This window comes from Protopterus annectens, chromosome 13.part0 (assembly GCF_019279795.1).
Source record: "Protopterus annectens isolate FY-2018-M chromosome 13.part0, PAN1.0, whole genome shotgun sequence".
NCBI classification, from domain to species: domain Eukaryota; kingdom Metazoa; phylum Chordata; order Ceratodontiformes; family Protopteridae; genus Protopterus; species Protopterus annectens.
The window spans coordinates 347,549,531-347,568,848 of NC_056747.1; the positions used below are offsets into that span (position 1 = coordinate 347,549,531).

General features: G+C 45.5%; 1 protein-coding gene across 1 annotated transcript in view; it reads left to right on the top strand.

The window, feature by feature from the left end:
- Window positions 1-19,318, top strand: part of MED12 (mediator complex subunit 12) — a 4,088,267-nt gene that overhangs the window by 2,425,795 nt on the left and 1,643,154 nt on the right. The gene's annotated exons all lie outside the window — the stretch shown is intronic.

Consider the following 19,318-nt stretch of genomic DNA (forward strand, 5'->3'; position numbering starts at 1 on the left):
GCTTGCGGTTTCCTAAAGCTGACAGGTGCACCCACTGCCTCATTTATTTAGCAGCACACTGTGACGGTCCTAGATTCCAAATGTGCTTTTCTAATGAAGTCCAGTGATGTAGGGCATTATAAAGTTATTTAATTACAAAAAAAATGAATTTAAAAAAGAGGACAAAGAGGGTCCATCTCTTGTTTCCAACATGGCTGTGCTCTGAAAAGCAGGTTGATGAGAACTCTCCCAGAGTGAAAAACAAGAGTGGTGTAAAAAGCCAGTAAGTGTAACAGTTTAGAAAATGGGTGGATGTGGTGGAGTGGCCGTGGTGGTGCAGCGGTTAACGTTACCTCACAGCAAGACGTTCACTGGTTCAATTCTCAGCTGGGGTGCCTTCTGTATGGAGTTTGCATGGCCTCCCTGCAGTCACATGGGTTTCCGCCATGTGCTCCGGTTTCCTCCCACGTTCTAAAAGGCATGCAATAGGTAGATTGGACACTATAAATTGGCTGTGTGTGTGTATGTGTGTGCGTGCGGTACAAATGAACTACAACGGCAGGGTTAGCCCACCTGGTGGTGTAAACCTCAGCTCGAGATGATTGTCACTGCTGAAGTGACACCCCACCCCCATGTGCAAAATGGGAAAAGGGTTAAGGATGGATGGATGCCAGCAGTTTAGAAAAATCAGTTTGTGATTAATCATTACACTGCCTGGATGTCAGAAAAGAAGTCTGGAGCATTTAAGAAAAAATTGAGAATAAAAAATGCTAAAGAAGAGCCTTACACCTGTTTTGCAAAAAGCATTTCAGATTTCATCTTTGGTATTGTGGAGATGGCTTCTGTTACTTATGGGGAAAACAAAATCAAATGCATTCAGAGGTGTTATAAAATCAGTCGTACACTTGAGGAATTTCTAGTCGAATGACAAAAGGTTCGAAAAACAGAAGCTGTAATAGATTGTATTAATTTTACGAAATTACTAATAAGCATTTAGATGGTATTCGACAGCAGGATTTGTTAATCAGAATGGCCCTTTGTATGTATTCTCCAAATCTGGCCATGCGATAAAAGCCAAGATCTGTATTAGTAAAGATGTACGCATACCAGAAGAAAGATCTGCTCCTACCAGAAGTGAAATAGTATTAAAAATTGGGGACACCCTAGTATTAAAAAGTAGGGACTCCAGAGTGTATGAAAAATGGTTATTCACTGTACACCAGGCAGAAGAGGAGTGAGTTTATCCCTGTAATCAGGGGGTGTTGAGAGGTATGAGATTCAAGTTGCTATATGCAACTGTGTTAAAATTTGTTTTCCCTGGAGGAGCAAAGACATTTCTAGATGTAGAACGTAGTTAAGTATGAAATAAAAAAGTTTACCAGGCAAAAAGCCAGGGGGACACTGCTGCTCATTGTTTTGACAGTAAGTTTCATAGAGAGAGTTTGCCAGTGAAGCATTCTTCAGTGTTCCAAAGGTAAATACTTGATGGACAGAAAACAAGGGGTTGACTAGAATAAGGAGTACCTTGGACATAAACCAGAGTCTGGTTTTGGGAGATTGAGATGATCAGGAACACTACCAGCAATACTGAAATTAGTGAATAAATTAGAGACTATTAAGCATCAATCATATTTGTGAAGTGGGTCTAGTTCATATGATCGAAATTTCATTTGACAAAGACCATATAACCTAAAGTTCATAATTCTGAAAACTCACTTGACTGAAACTCTTAACACTGACACCTTACAATGCTAAATTTCAGCATAGTAGTGGCAGTGTGTATAAGGTAAGTAAAAGGTATGTGCCCTTTTCCCCACTGTAGTGTGATCCTGGAGTTAGTATGTATAGTTACCTGTAGTATATTATAGTTATAGTTGCCTGGTTGGCAAAAGAAGCTACCAGCATATCCTAATCAGGGAATCCTGGAGAAGATACCTACTTTTCAAAGCAGGCTACTTGCATTATCAGATCTCTGCACTGCCCTTTGGTTTGTCTACTGCGCCCAGGGTATTCACAAAGTGCCTGGCTCCAGTAATTGCATTTTGCAGGCAAATAAATATTCAAATATATCCATACCTGGACGATTGTCTAATTCAGGCAGAAAACCAGGCCATACTTGTACAACATCTGGCGTTTGTAAAAAGGGTTCTAACTTATCTAGGGTACATCATAAACTAAAAGAAATCACTACTGGTACCCTTTCAAAAAAATTACATTCCTGGGTGCAAGCTTGAATACAACTGCCCAGATGGCTTTCCTCACACCAGAAAAGCAAATTCATTTTCTTGACTTCAAACAGGTGGCCACAAAAAAAAAAACCTGCTATCTGCAAGACAAATACTCGAGCCTTGGGATTCATGGCCTCCTGCATTCTTCTAATTCCATATGCAAGACTGCATATGAGGAAACTTCAATGGTACTTAAAAAGTTTATGGAGTCAACGTTGTCACAGCCTGGAAACAATGATTCCTATCATACCTTGTCCATGCCTAGAGTTCCTATGGTGGGCAAAGGACTGCCACTCACACCACCCCCTGCCGCCCAAACCCTGAATACAGACGCATCAGACTATGCATGGGGGGCTCATTGGCAGGGAAGTGCATTCAGGGCAAATGGAGCCCAAATCAAATGCACCTACATATCAATCAAAAAGAAATGCTAGCTGTACAGAATGCTCTGATAGCCTTCAAGGACTACCTTCATCCAGGACAACTATTGGTAAAGATGGACAAACACCATGGTTATGTGGTACATAAACAAGCAGGTGGGTACACATTCCTACCCTCTCTGCAGACTAGCCATGGCATTGTGGAACACAGCCTTGAGCTACCAAGTACAACTACAAGCTCAATTCCTGCCAGGCAAGCTGAATATTCTGGCAGACGATCTAAGCAGAAATCTCACGGACCCACACGAATGGAAACTGGAACCACGGATTTTCAACATGTTGACAAGCAAATGGGGGAGCCCACACACAGATCCATTTACCTCCCCCCAGAACTACCAGTTGAACATGTTTTGCACAAGAACTCCTCACAAAAAAGCCTGGAAAGTGGATGCTCTGTCCTTCAGCTGGAAAAACCTACAAGTCTAAGCCTTTCCCCCTCTGCCTCTGCTCTCCAACGTCTTGCTAAAAGTCAAACAGGACAGACCAAAAATGATTTTGATTGCTCCAGACTGGTCATGCCAACACTAGTACTCGTTCCTGGGCAGTGTGTCTCTAATATCCCCATGGCACCTGCCTCAGACACCTTCCTTACTGTCTCAGCAGGAGAACCAGATTCTGCACCCTCTGCTCCCTACATTGTACCTTGCAGCTTGGCTAATCATTTAAATTCACCCTTAAAATCCCTTCACAAACCTGTGATGGATGTCATATTGGAGACGAGAAGACCTAGTACTAGAAAATCTTATGCTGACAAATGGAAAAGATTCTGTGCTTGGAATCAGTCTCACGGAATGAGCACAGCAGCGACCAATTTACCTCAGATTATACAATATTTAACTGAGATGCTTCACAAGGGCCTGTCTTTTTCCTCCATTAAAATCCACGAATCAGCCATTTCAGCTCATTATAACACAGAACCTCCCCTCTTATCTCATCCTCTGCTCAAGCAGTACCCCAGAAGGGGCCAAGAGCTTGAGACCACCCAGGAGAGCTCCAACCCCTGCCTGAGACCTTAACTTGGTATTGGAAAAACTCACTCTGCTTCCTTTCGAGCCAGCTGCTACTGCAGACGTAAAATTTCTTTCTTGGAAAACAGCCTTCCTTCTGGCAATTACTTCAGCTAGAAAGATATCTGAGTTACAGGCCCTTATGGCAGTGGAGCCTTTCATCATTTTTCATGCGGACAGGGTGTCACTCAGGACCAGTCCATCCTTCATGCCCAAGGTGGTATCCAGTGTGGCTCTTCAGTCCATTCATTTGCCAACTTTCTTTCCCAATCCACAGAACAAAGGGGAATGGATTTTGCATTCATTGGATGTGCACAGACAACTGAGATTTTACTTGGACAGAACTAAAACTCGTACAAAATCTGAACAACTGCTAGTGGCATTTGCTGCAGGGGCAGAGGGAAAGTCTATTTCAAAACAAACCCTTTCTAAATGGATAAGCCATTGCATTCATTTTTGCTACAAACATCACAGAAAGCCTATCACCCAGGGGATCAGATCTCATTCCACCAGGGCTGCATCTACATCTACACCCTTTCTCAGAGGTGTTCCTTCCAGGGATATTCTAGAAGCTGCTACCTGGAGTTCAGTTCATACTTTCACCAAGCATTACCATTTACCAATTTTCTCTAAATCCAGAGCTGGCTTTGCCACTGGTGTCTTGCAGGGCCTTCTAGCTGGTCCTAATGCTGTATAAATTCATTCTCCCAACCATGGCTTTGGGAATCTACCCAAATGTAATGACTGCAACAGTGAAACACAAAGAACATAGTACAGTTGTGTACACTTACCATAAATGTAGATGTTCGAGTGTGTTAACTGTTGCAGACCTGGTTACCCTCCCTCCAACCCCGTTTTTTTCTCTGACTATACCTCTACTTTCTGTTCCTGTACTTAAAAGTTTTTATGGTGTATTTGTTTTTGATTGGAGGTATATTGCTGTAATTTAAGATTATATTTTGCTACCCATTCGGGGGGGGGAGGGGTACCTGACATCTGGGGCAAGAAAAACTATGGTAATGACGTCGGCTGCATGTTTTATACCTCTGACATCATGGAAGAAGGGACAGACTGAGGGCAACCTACCAGCAGATTACCCAAATGCAATAGTGAATACACTTAAACATGTACATTTATGGTAAGTGTATACAACTGTACTATCTTACCACTCCCCACGCAATGTTACACGTAGGAGACCTCTACCATACCCACCTTACACTTACTGGGCTTAGTGGTCACCCTGCCCAAATGCAGTCTGCCCAGCATCTCCCTGACATGCTAAAGGTGCTTTTGCTAGGAATGGCTGTAGATGGCAATTTCATCAGGGTAAGCAAGGGCATAATCTCCTCCTTGTGCTAGGATACAATCTACCAGCCTCTGGAAAGTTGCTGGGGCATTTTTCATCCCAAAGGGCATCTTCATGAACTAATACAAGCTGAATGGAGTCACAAAGGCTGGCCTCTGTCTACCATTGGGAGTCTAGGGCACTTGCCAGTAGTCATTGGTAAGATCAGTAGTGGTCACATTCTTGGCCCTTCCCAGCTGCTGTAGGGGTTCGTCTGTCCTAGGCATGGGGTAAGCATTTGACTCTGTGTGACTGTTTAGTTTCCTGTACTCCCCACAGAACCTGGTGCTGCCGTCATCCTTTGCTACCAGCACCACTAGAAAGGCCCAAGGAATGCTGGACTCCTGAATTACTCCCATTTCCAACATCTCCTGTATCTTCTCCCTTAGAGTTAGTCTGACTTGCTCACGCACCCTGTAAGGTGCTTGTTTATAGGTCTTTGGGGCCTTGTATCCACATGGTTCTGCACCAGGTGGGTGCAGCCTGGTTTCCAAGTGAACATGTCTCCAAACTCCTGTAACACTCCTCGGTAGGGGATAGCCACTGGGACATTGCTTAACCCTTCCACTGAGGTGTCAGTCCGAGCCTCTCTTGAAGAGATCTGTCATCAGATCTCCTCAGACTCCTCCTGCCACCACTGGAAATACTCAGCACAAGGGGCTCCCTGTCATGGTAAGGCTTCATGTTTCCATTGTACAGTTTGTGCCCCTGCCTCCTGCCTAGCAATTCTACCATGTAGTTAACATCGCTGACCTTCCTTACCACCTTGAAGGGTCCTTCCCAAGCTGCCTGCAGCTTGTTGTGTCTGACAGGAAAGAGCACCATCACCTGCTGTCCCACAGCATACTCTTATCTTGAGCATTCCTGTCACACCAAACCTTTTTCTGCTGTTAGGCTTCTGCCTGGTTCTCCTGGGCCAATCCCATGAGCACCCTAAGCCTTGAACTGAGGTTTAGGACATATGCTACAACAGAGTCCTTGTGGCATTCACACTCCCACCCATTATGAATCAAATCTATAGGCCCCCTCACTCTAGGCCCATACTGCACCTCAGAGGGTGAAAAACCTGTGGATTCCTGAGGCACCTCCCTGTATGCAAACAATAGATGGGCAAATACTTGTCCCACTCTCTCTTTTAAACTGATCTGCAAATGTCCATGTCATGGCCTTTAGCGTAGAGTTTAACCTCTCCACAAGACCATTAGTGTGGGGGTGGTAGGGGGTTGTATTTAGGTGCTTCACCCTACAGTGCTCCTACAGACAAGCCAGCAGGTCTAACATGAAATTGGCACCTCTGTCAATATTTCTCTTGGGAAACCTACCTTGCTGAAAATCTCTGGCAAGCCATTTGCCACTTTCTCTGCCTTTATGGAGGATGGAGCCACTTCCTCAGGTTATCTAGTAGCATATAATCTACTACCACTAGGATATACTACTACTCTGTGGAACTTAGGGTACTCAGAGGCCCCACAATATCCATAGCGGTCCTGTGAAAAGGCTCCTCAGTCTCAGACAAATGCATCAAAGGAGCTTTGACCTGGTCTCCTGCCTTGCTCACTTTTTGGCACTGCTTACAGGTCCTGCATTACTCTGTTTACATCCCTGGAAATCCCAGCCTGTAAAAGTTCTGCATAATACAGCTCTTGGTATGCTTTATTGCCTATATGACCTGCAAAAGAAATGTCATGGGCTATGGCTAGAAGTGCCAGACAGTAGACTCTGAGCAGTACTAACTGCTGTATTACCTCACCTTCTAGCCCTCCCTCAGGGGTCCACACTCTGCACAGTAACCTTTTATTCCAGTATACAGAATCCCCTTTTCCTTGAGAATCAGGTGCCTCCCTAGTTAACTTCTCTCAAGCCTTGTAATGTAGGGTCTGAGCGCTGAGCCTGTCTCATCTAGGTCTTTAACTCTTCCCAGCTCTCCTTTCACAGGAAGTCTGGTATCCTCTGACAGTGGTGCCTCACTGTCAGCCTGGGTACTACTACTCACCTCTGCCCTTGTAAGTCACTCTGTCCAAGGGAGCATCAGTACCCACCAGCATTCTGTGGCTCACCTTTAGTCTCACTGCTAAAAGGTAGCTCCCTCCCTAAAGTAACCACATCACCAGTCCTGGCTTCACGTGCGAGGTCTGTTTGGGTCTCCCTCAGGCTACCAGACAGACATGCCTGTCTTCAAGCCTGACTGTGTCACTGCATGCGCACAAGGTACTGCATTATCAAAATCATTCCCTATCGACCTGCAGGGATGTCCTCAAACACACCTACCTGCTTGCTTCCTTTTCCACCCTCACAGTCAAGGTGAACCCTGGCCAAAGGCATTTGGAATGGGTTCCCTCCTAAAGCTCTAACTGGAGTGGACTGCTCAAGTAAGAACTGCTCCTCTTTAACCACTGCAGGCTTAACAATGGTTGTGTCGGAGGATCTCTCTCTCTCGGTGGTGGATTGTTTTCCATCCACCAAGATCGGATATAAACTTTGCTTGTAGTTTGGTACCCCTGTTGTCTCCAGGCAACTTGCCGCTGGCATTCTGTTATTCCTACTTGCTGACTCTTGCCACCTTTTTCCCCCACCTTGCCTCCATGGACTTTTATATGCTATATGGCTCCACATGTTACATTTATAACATTTAACCCTTGATCCTCAGCATTTACCTGAACTAGTGGCTTCCCCTATTACTGGTGGACTCTGCTGGGGTGGTTTAGTCTGCCCACCATCGGTTCCCTTATATCCATTTGCAACTGATCTGCAGACTTGCATTTCGTGTCTGCCAGCCAGATACCCATGTCCTCAGCAAAGTGCTAAGGGCTTGTTCCCTCAGCAAAAGGTCTGTCAACTCTTGAAAAGTGGTGACCTGACACCCACTCACCCACCAATGAAAATAAGTGCTTAGCTCAACAATATAACAACATACACTTTCATCTGCCTTGCGTCATTGCTCATGAAGCTCTTTTCTGTAAGCTTCAGGTGTTAACTTAAAACATGGTAATCAATTGTATTATAATCTAAACAATCAGTATCAGACAATTTAGAAACGGCAGTTTTACCATGGAGCAAGGGGTTCAGGAGCCATACCCCAGAGCCCTTTGTCATCATTATACTGTTTGCATACACTTTCAAATATGTGAATAAAACTGTCAGAATTATCACCTTGGTACTGAGAAAGAAGTTTACTGACCTTTATTGCTTTTGGGTAAGGTTACTCCCTTCCCCATTACATCCATGACCCTAGTGAAGAGTCAGCATTTCCCTTTCATGTTGCCTTTGTCTCTCATTTTCTTTGGCTTCCAGACATCTCTGTCTCCGTTTTTCTTCAACCTCCAAATACAGTTGCTCTGCTGATTCTAATTCCAACAGTTTGGCCTTCAGTTCAAGTCTCTCTAACTCCAAATGGATTTTTAAGTTCTCTGAGGAAAAGTTGATCTGTTCTTTTTCTGAGAGCTATACGTCCCCAGTGCCATACTGGTTGGTTGTCTGTGCTGCAGCTGTGATTAAGGTTGCAATAATTTCCCCTTTAGTCAGGTTGACATGCACCAGTCCTTTGGCTTGGCACATCTCAGCCAACTGGTTCCTCGTCAGCTTGCCGTAATCCTCTGCTGGCATCCTTGCCTGCTTTCCCTGACTAACTGAGCTAACAAAAAGTAAATAAAACTATTGTGATATGAAACTGAATGTCTTCTTTGTGACTGCTTGAGAGTACAAACATCTTCTTTAGTGATCACTGCTTACAGGCTACAATAGTTAAATTAATATATCAACAGTATGTGAGCATGTGACGACACCTCCACGATCAACCAATATGTGATATCCTCACACTGGGCCAGCAATCAAGGAGCATGAATCCTCACCACTTATACCGGAGAGGGATGTGCACTTGGAATACAAATGGATGCACTCAATATTTTCAGTTGCAGGCCTCTCTGCATCAAACATTATTTCCCTTAAGAGCACACAGGGAATACGCACAGCCCAGGGTCTGGATGTGTCTTTCTCCTCCAGGTTCCCAATAAGACTCCCCACTGGTACAGCTTTAGGGTTAGATAATCAGCTTAGTGTCCAAGCCAAGTCCTCCAGCACCCTCTCTGTGAAACCAGTGTTTCATGTCCCTGCCCCAAGTAGCTGACACACACACACACACACACACACACACACACACACACACACACACACACACACACACACACACACACACACAGGAAAAGCTGACAGAGATTACCTGCTCTACCAGCTTTGCCCAGACTGAGGGTTTTGCCACCACCACACACTCCACAATCAGCTACTCTAATGCCCTTAAAGGATGTCCAATTATACTGTGTAATATTAACACCAGTACAAATGGTAGTAGTTGACCAGTACGCCTAGGCCTACTGGAGTGAACCCACAAAGTGTCATCAAGTAAATATAAGTGCTTCTACAAGGACCAGCCGCAATAAAAATTGTGGCTAATAAAAGAACATAAACATATTGAATATATTTACAATAAACCACAAGTTCAGATCACAGGAAATATTGAAAAGAACATTGATGGACAGACTCAAATAAAAACAATATCTAAACTAAGCCTCACTGTACTCCTGACTAATCTAAAAGAATTGCTGTTCCCTAGTTAAATTACTGCTGCAAGGCAATGTCTGTGGGTGAGGGTCTTTCTAGTCAGGTTCCCCAAAACAGAATACTCAGTGCTCAGATTTTTTTGTAATATCTAAAATATAATTTCCAAGAGGGGTGGCAGAATGACCTGATTTGGTCACTTTCTTCCTTTGAAGTCGAGACAGAAATTTAGCAGAAATGTTTATAATACACATCTAAATGTTTACGGGAGTGCCTGGGGCTTCCCATCTTTTTTTACCGAGCTAATGAACAAAGGCTTTTTCTCAGACCTAGTGTCTCCAGTCCTGTTCAGCACTGTGAGGTGCCGTTGTAATGGTATAGCAGCGTATTTACATTTCCCTTATTTTTCTTAAAGCAAGCTAGCTGGTTAACTGTTTCTGTCCCAGTATCCTCTATTAAAACATATACAATAGTACATATACATTTCTTTTCATTTCAGCAGGGTGCACTCTTGATGCATTTTAACACATCTCATAAGTACATTTTCAGCACAAGCTTCTGTACCAGTTTGATATACAAATGACATGCAGTTCTAATACATTTGTAACACAAGTGTATTGTACAAATCAGTTTGCTATTCAAAGAACATATTCTTTACAAAACTCCAGCTGATTATGCTGGCACTTGCCCAAATCATCACAATGTGATCTTGGATTGCTGAAGTGGTGGTGAGGTGTAAAAGTGTACTGATTGCATTATATGTGAAATTGGGTCTATATTAGATAATCGAACTTTCAAAAGTTTGGCTGTCATATAGTCAGCACCATATGATCGAGCGTTTAAAAGTTCGAACATTTAATTAAAAAAATGAACTACACAACTAACCTACCTGAACGTTTTAAGCATGGGGCAAGCCCCCCCACCGCGCCTCCCATGTGGGAGTCTGCGCCCCCAAACCCCCCTCTTGGCTGTATAGAGATCTACGTTAAAACGTTCAAACTTTCAAAAAATTATATCATATGGTGTTGATCATATGACACTCATACTTTTGTAAGTTCGATTATCTAGTATAGACCCGTCCAATTAAGGTGACTGTTCCCCTTGTTTTTACAAGCATGGATGTATAGGTTAATGTCCTCCGTTTAAGCTACAAGCAACATTTTTTTCAACCAAATAGACTTGATAAAGGTGATGAAATGAAGAAAGCCATGAAAAATGCCAAGTCTGTTGTATGTGCAGAGATGTTTTATTTGTTTCCATTAGCAGATGTTATCTGTAAGAGAACAAGAAGTCTGCAGCTGAAGGCATTTAACCAGGGGCATTCTTTTCATTCTTTTCTGAGAAAAATTTACAAATGTTCCTTCGTGCTTATGCATAGTTAATTGTTTTTTTTCCTGATTGCTGATTACTTTTACATGGAAACAAGCTGTTTGCAGGTGCAAGCAATTAATCTTGCGAGTTCTAAGCATTGTTTGCTGAGGGGAAATGCAAGCGTTAAGATACAATGGCAAGCAGCTCAGTGAAAAAATATTGTTTGAAATTATGGGAAGCGAATAACAAATAGTCGACTTCTCAGCAGCCTTAATACAGCTGGGAGAGGAATAGAGATGAGAAAAGAACTGACAGTATTTGGTGCAACTGGGAACACTGGCTTTAACCTGGTTAGCCTTAATTTTAGATTTGTTTGTGTGTGGGTGTTATCTGTCAGTTTGGGCCATCATTCTGTCTGGAGGGTTAAACCTCATTTGTTGAAAATGTGCATACTTTTGTGCGTGTGTACATTCTAAGTTAATAGGAAATGGGAATGAACTGAAAATGTATTTGCTTTTTTTAAGGGCTTTCATTAAGGATATCTTGAAAAAAGGTGACATGAGTTCAAAAACTGTCATGAAGAATAAGTGGGAATAATAGCTTTTTATTATTATGTTTACTGTGTCCATATTATCTGACAACGTAAATTGCCTTACGGGTATAGGCAAAATGGAAAGCGTAGTGAATTGTATTAAGAAATGCAGAGTATAAATAGTGCAGTGCTGTAGATGCTTGGAAAGAAATGAGTGTATGAATTTGACAAAGGATTTAAGGATGGATATTCGACAATGTCAGGGAGAAAGACCAGGGCATAATAATACTGATTACTTGAGGGGCTCCAATAGTGATAGAAGAGAGAAAAATACCAGGTAGGCCATACGCTTTGTTAGTTCCTGCTCTCTTTGGAACCCATCTAGACAGGAAAATAGAGGGTGAGGAAACCAAAAGAATACTAAATCATGTGAATGGTAAGTCACTTGGGTCAGATTGGCTTCCAGCTGAAGTATGATGATTGAGGGGAAGGAGTGGTGTCACTTTGGGAAAAGTTATTTAATAAACTTTGAGAAGGTGGATAAAATCCCATCCTCTTGGAAGAAAGCAATGGATGTGACCTTTACGAAAGAAGATAAAGATGTGACCCAACCATCTTTGTGTAGACCTAGATCGATTTTAAATTGTGACTACAAAATCGGTCTTTATCCTTTTTTAATTTTTCAAAGACTTTTGGGTTTCTAGTACTTTGAGGGGAGTGGACCCCATTCCTAAATCAAAATATGATTAAAGTTCATAAAATTAGTGGTGTTTTAGTCCTTGATGTTTGCCAAAAGTGCTGATGTTATGTGATCCTGTCTCGCCTACATTCTGACTGATGGGTTCGGAGCCGATCCCTCGGCTCCGACTCGGCACGCTTATGCTATAGAGCGAGGCCTCTAATTGGCTGAGCTATCTTTATCCCAGGATGCACCACCACTAATCCCCCAGATCTCGTTTGCCGCTTACAGAGCTTGGACGTGGTCTCAACATTGGCTGGGCTAAGTACTATATTTATAGTCTTTTTTCCTGTCAGTATTTTCCTCATTTAAACCCAAAAGCTGTTTTAAGGGCTATTTTTGTGTCTGAGTGTGTTTCTTGTTGTTTCATTGAGTTTTGCATATATTTTTCTGTCAGAGAAGGTTCCGTTTAAGTTAGAGGGGCCTTCCCCTGTACTAACTACTTTAGTGGTTGTGTGTGGGTCAAGTACCCATTTGAGTTAGAGAGTCTTGACCCTCCTTGTTTCCCTCTCTTTCTTACATTTCTTGTGTAAAAAAAAAAAAAAAAAAAAAAGTTCTTTAGTTTAATATTTTTCGGAGTTAGTGGTTTTGTTCCTGTGTATACAAACTCTTAATCTACTGTTGTGGTCTATTTTTTGTACATTATGTCTAAAGAACATAAACCCTCCGGGTTTAAAAAGTGCACGAGGTGTGGGTTCAAAATGTCCATAACGGACGACCACTCCTCGTGCGTTTATTGTCTTGGCGCCAAACATCTGCAGGAATCGTGCAGTGTATGCCATGCGTTTTCCTCCAGAGTCCTCCAGGAGAGGAAAAACAAATTAATCCTCAAAGGATTAATCAAGCCTTCTTTTGAGGAGGCTTTGTCTTCCTCTCCGTCTCCTTCTAAAAAGAGGAAAGCGCCGGCTCCGACCAGTCAGTCGGATCCGACGGCTAAGAAGACTAAGCAGACTTCTCCATCGGCTCCACGGACTTCGGAGCCGAGGTCGGAACGGTCTGCCTCGATGCCTCCAGCCTCGACCCCTCTGGTTTCGGAGCCGAGGTCTGGGGCATCGAGAGGCGGGTCACCCTCATCGGCTCCACTGATATTGGAGCCGATAAGGGTCATCGGCTCAGACACTTCCCCCTCGGAGCCGAAGTCCTTATCGGCACCGAGGGAAATTTCTTTGAAGGTTTCCTCTGAGACGATAATTGTTGAGTCCTTTTGGAGCCGGTCCCCGAGCTCTTCGGAGCCGATGGAGAAATCGGTTCGGGCCCGATCGGTATCCTCGAGATCTTCCAGGATGTCTGATTCGGACATCGACAGGGTGCTCCTTCGACTCTTCCAGTCTCCGGTGTTCCAAAAGATGGTTTTGGCTCCAGCCCATTTGGCTTCGGAGCCGATGGTCCACTCCCTTACTGTACTTCCTCCTCCAACAGCTTCGGCACCGTTGGAGCAGGTGTTGGTGGAACCAGCGGAGGTGTTAGGTTCAGGCCCGACCCTTGCTCCGACTCCGGCTCTTGGGTCGGAGTTCAGTGCACGGACTTCTTCCTTCGGCCCTGGGGGGGAGGCTTCGGGATTGATACTTTCGGTCCCAAGTCTCCCTCTTGGTGCGTCGGCGGGAGTACCGCCCACCGTCGTGGCCACGGAGGGACCTTGCCAGGATTCTGGTGGTCCCGCCTTCAGGGCTATGAGGAGTGCTCTAGCCAAATCTTCATTGGCTACCTCCACAGTTTCCCCAGCTCCTTCCCTACATTTGGAGACTGGGTCTTGGCAGTCCCCTGTCCGCAGACAGCGGAGCCCCTGGGCCTCAGGTTACCCCCGCTGGGGTTTCTCCCCTCCTGGAGGTCCTTCTGAAGCATCTGAAGCATCTTCGAAGAACCTCCCAGGAAGAAAACGTGCAAGAGGAAGCACGTTGACTCCCTGACGAAGTCTTTGACATCTGACACCGATCTCGATGATGCAGAGGGGTCCCCCAAGTCGTCCTCGGATGATGTCTCCTTTGCAGACATCCTGGAAGCCCTAAAACAACGAGGCGGCTGGCAGTTCAAACCTCCCTCTGCTGATGAGTCAGTGTTCCTGAAGGCCTTCGGGGCTCAGCCCTCCGCCTCCTGGGTGTCTCCGCCCTTCGAGCTCTTGGATTTGATCTGTCGAAGGGTGTGGGAACACCCAGACTCTGTGGAACCGGTGCCCGCTCGTCCAAACAAATTTCTTTCGGCACCCCCAGATAGAGAGTTCCTTACGAAAGGTGTGGCTGTGGATGCTATGGTGGTGGCATCTGCTACCCAGCAAGATGTAGCAGAGGCTTCTATGTCCGTCCATCCTCCTAATAAGGAATCTAGGAGCATGGATCGGTACGGCAAGTGCACCCTTAGTTCAGCGGCCTTTACTCTGAGGTCTTTGAACTACCTGACGCAATTTACAAGATTCCAGAGGGATCTGATTAAGGAGCTATCCGATACCCTCTTAGGTAACCTGCCTGAGGAGCTGGCCCAGACGGTTGGATCTCAGCTGGCTACAATGTCGTCCATTTCGAACTCGTCCATGAGGCTCATTTCGTATGCGGCGAGGCGAGTAGAGCGGCGGGTACAGGCATTGCTCTATGGAGACAAGCCTGGCTCCGCCTGTGTCATTTCGCGGAGGCCTTCAAGTCTTCATTCGCCGACGCCCCCTTTGATGGGTCCTCCCTGTTTGGGCCCAAGGTGAAAGACACACTTACCCGCTGTGAACAGGAGGGTAAGACTCTGACTGCCGTGGGGCACGATTTTCCACTCCCATTCGGCCTTATCCCAAGGCTAAAAGAGGAGGGAAGATGTGGTTCCGTAGATCGCAGAAGTCTTACCCCTCTCAGCAGGAAGGTTCCCCCTCCAGAGGCAGAGGAGGGGGAAATTCATCAGGAAGACGCTGTCCCAGAGGCGGCAGAGGCCCCCGCAACACTGGAGACCGCGAGTCCTTTTGTGGCTCTTCAGCTTTTCATAGTCCCTGAGGGATTGCCCGACTGTGCTGCTCCGGAGCCAGTCGGGGGTCGTTCAAGCACCTGAAGGCCTGGGAAGGCTCACTCAGGACCGATGGGTGCTTCGAATTATCGCCGGAGGTTACTCCATCCCATTCTGTTGCCCCCCCCCCTCAGTCCAAAAGAATCCCGGACCCACCACCCAGTCAACGGGATACCGCAGCCTTAGAAATTTCAAAGCTGCTGCAAAAAGGAGTCATCCAACCGGTCCCCGCAGACCAGATCGGATTAGGGACTTACTCAAGATTCTTTTTGGTGCCAAAAAAGACCGGGGACTTGAGGCCCATTTTGGACCTAAGCAACCTAAACCGTTCAGTCAAGAAGTCCAAGTTCCGAATGGTCACTTTACAAACCATTCTCCCATTGTTGGAGAAAGGTGTTTGGATGTGCTCCATAGACCTCAAGGACGCCATTACCATATCAAAATACATCAAACGTCCAGGAGACACTTGCGCTTCAGCCTAGGAGGCAGTCATTTTCAGTTCCGTGCGCTGCCCTTTGGTCTCACCACAGCCCCCAGGGTGTTCACCAAATGCTTGGCAGTAGTGACTGCTCACTTGAGGAGTCTAGGATTCCAGGTGTTTCCGTACCTAGATGACTGGCTTCTAACTGCCACCTCCAACCATCTACTTCTACGGAGCCTGCAAGCCACAACATCACTGGACAATTCCCTCGGAATCACCTTCAATTGGCCAAAGTCTGTGTTACGGCCATCTCAAAGAATAAGATTCATAGGGGTAGAGATAGATTCAAACCAGATGCGGGTCTATCTACCTGCAGACAGAATTCAGACCATACAAAATCAGGTTCGAGCCTTACTCCCCAGGTCCAAAGCCCCAGCCAGAATGGTCCTGCAGCTATTGGGATCGATGCAGGCACAGTTCTGCTAGTTCCCTTGGCTAGGTTACACATGAGAATCCTCCAGTGGCTTCTTTCAACTCAGTGGTCCTTTCAGGAACTCCCTCTCAATCATCTAATATGGATCACAGAATCTTGCAGACGGGACCTTCGCTGGTGGCTAGTGTCCTCCAGTTTGAATCAGGGACGACCCTTTATTCTTCCTCCTCCGGCGGCCACTTTGACCACGGACGCCTCCCAGACGGGGTGGGGGGGCATTCCCTGGGCAGGTCAGTCCAGGGCAAATGGCACCCGGAAGAGACCCCTCTCCACATCAACATCCTAGAAATGAGGGCAGTACTCCTGTCCCTTCAAGCCCTTCACGATTACCTCCCTCAGGGCGTAATTGCTGTTCACTCAGACAACATGTCAGTTGTCTGGTACCTGAACAAACAGGGAGGGACCAGATCCTATCCTCTTTGCAGAGAAGCGATGAGAGTCTGGGAATGGGCAGTCTCGACCAAACGCTTCCTAGTGGCTACTCACATACCGGGCAAATCCAATGTCATAGCCGACAGGTTGAGCAGAACCATCCTCTCTCCTCACAAATGGTCTCTGAATATGACTATTACAAGGCAGATTTTCAGCGAATGGGGAGTTCCGTGCTGCGACCTCTTCGACTCCTCTGAATGCAAGTGCAAAGAATTTTTCTCCCTAACCCCGGCTCCGGGAAGAGCCCTATGGACGTTAGTCCATCCTTGGCCCACCGCCTGCTTTATGCCTTCCTCCAGTTCCTCTCCTGCCCAGGGTAATTCAAAAGGCATCTCTCTTAGGGAGCAAGATGATCTTAATTGCTCCTTACTGGCCTCGTCAAGTCTGGTTTCCCTATCTTCGGAAACATGCTCTGGAAGGTCCATGGTTCCTGGACCAGGTCCCAGACCTACTGATTCATCAGTCAGGACTACTACACCAGTCCCTACACACATTAAAATTGACGGCCTGGCTCCTCCTCTTCCGACCATAGTCAGGAGACATGCACTGGACCCAGATGTGGTGCATATATTGTCTTCAGCCCACAAGTCTGCTACGAAGAAACTGTATTCTAGCAAATGGAAAAGGTTTTCTATCTGGGCTCAACTCCGGGGCCTAGACCCCATTTCTACTCCCGTGGCAGAAGTACTCAAATTCCTGACCTCTCTTTTCAACCAAGGTTCTTCTGTTTCTACCATCAAAGTACAATTGGCAGCGATTTCTAATTTTCATGAATCCATAGACCCACCTTTAATGAGCAACAGGTTGTGTAAGACCTTCTTGAAAGGTGCTGCTCTATTAAGACCTCCGATTTCTCATCCTGCACCTCCATGGGATCTCGATATAGTATTACGTGCCTTGACTTCTTTCCCCTTTGAACCGGCAGCTACCTGTGATCTAAAGTTTCTATCATGGAAGACAGCCTTTCTAGTGGCAATTACTTCAGCCAGAAGGGTTTCAGAACTTCAAGCTTTGTCAGTGAAACCCCATACTTGGTTTTTCATACAGACAGGGTATCCCTCAGACCAAATCCTTCTTTGTTCCTAAAGTCTGTTCTACTTTATGCTTGCAACAGTCGTTAGAGCTCCCAGTTTTTTCCCCCAAATACTCCAATAAAGCGGAGTTTATTTTCCACACACTAGATGTCCACAGGCAGTTACGTTTTTATTTGGATAGGACCAAACAATCAAGGAAGACAGATCAGTTGTTTGTGTCCTTTGCAGAAAACAAATTGGGCAACGCGGTCACAAAGGTCACTATTGCCAAATTTGGGAATCTTAAAAATTTTAAATTGTGACTACAAAATCGGTCTTTATCCTTTTTTAATTTTTCAAAGACTTTTGGGTTTCTAGTACTTTGAGGGGAGTGGACCCCATTCCTAAATCAAAATATGATTAAAGTTCATAAAATTAGTGGTGTTTTAGTCCTTGATGTTTGCCAAAAGTGCTGATGTTATGTGATCCTGTCTCGCCTACATTCTGACTGATGGGTTCGGAGCCGATCCCTCGGCTCCGACTCGGCACGCTTATGCTATAGAGCGAGGCCTCTAATTGGCTGAGCTATCTTTATCCCAGGATGCACCACCACTAATCCCCCAGATCTTGCTTGCCGCTACAGAGCTTGGACGTGGTCTCAACATTGGCTGGGCTAAGTACTATATTTATAGTCTTTTTTTTCCTGTCAGTATTTTCCTCATTTAAACACAAAAGCTGTTTTAACGGCTATTTTTTGTGTACGAGTGTGTTTCTTGTTGTTTCATTGAGTTTTGCATATATTTTTCTGTCAGAGAAGGTTCCGTTTAAGTTAGAGGGGCCTTCCCCTGTACTAACTACTTTAGTGGTTGTGTGTGGGTCAAGTACCCATTTGAGTTAGAGAGTCTTGACCCTCCTTGTTTCCCTCTCTTTCTTACATTTCTTGTGTAAAAAAAAAAAAAAAAAAAAAAAGAGTTCTTTAGTTTAATATTTTTCGGAGTTAGTGGTTTTGTTCCTGTGTATACAAACTCTTAATCTACTGTTGTGGTCTATTTTTTGTACATTATGTCTAAAGAACATAAACCCTCCGGGTTTAAAAAGTGCACGAGGTGTGGGTTCAAAATGTCCATAACGGACGACCACTCCTCGTGCGTTTATTGTCTTGGCGCCAAACATCTGCAGGAATCGTGCAGTGTATGCCATGCGTTTTCCTCCAGAGTCCTCCAGGAGAGGAAAAACAAATTAATCCTCAAAGGATTAATCAAGCCTTCTTTGAGGAGGCTTTGTCTTCCTCTCCGTCTCCTTCTAAAAGAAAGCGCGGCTCCGACCAGTCAGTCGGATCCGATGGCTAAGAAGACTAAGCAGACTTCTCCATCGCTCCACGGACTTCGGAGCCGAGGTCGAACGGTCTGCCTCGATGCCTCCAGCCTCGACCCCTCTGGTTTCGGAGCCGAGGTCTGGGGCATCGAGGCGGGTCACCTCATCGGCTCCACTGATATTGGAGCCGATAAGGGTCATCGGCTCAGACACTTCCCCCTCGGCCGAAGTCCTTATCGGCACCGAGGGAAATTTCTTTGAAGGTTTCCTCTGAGACGATAATTGTTGAGTCCTTTTGGAGCCGGGTCCCGAGCTCTTCGAGCCGATGGAGAAATCGGTTCGGGCCCGATCGGTATCCTCGAGATCTTCCAGGATGTCTGATTCGGACATCGACAGGGTGCTCCTTCGACTCTTCCAGTCTCCGGTGTTCCAAAAGATGGTTTTGGCTCCAGCCCATTTGGCTTCGGAGCCGATGGTCCACTCCCTTACTGTACTTCCTCCTCCAACAGCTTCGGCACCGTTGGAGCAGGTGTTGGT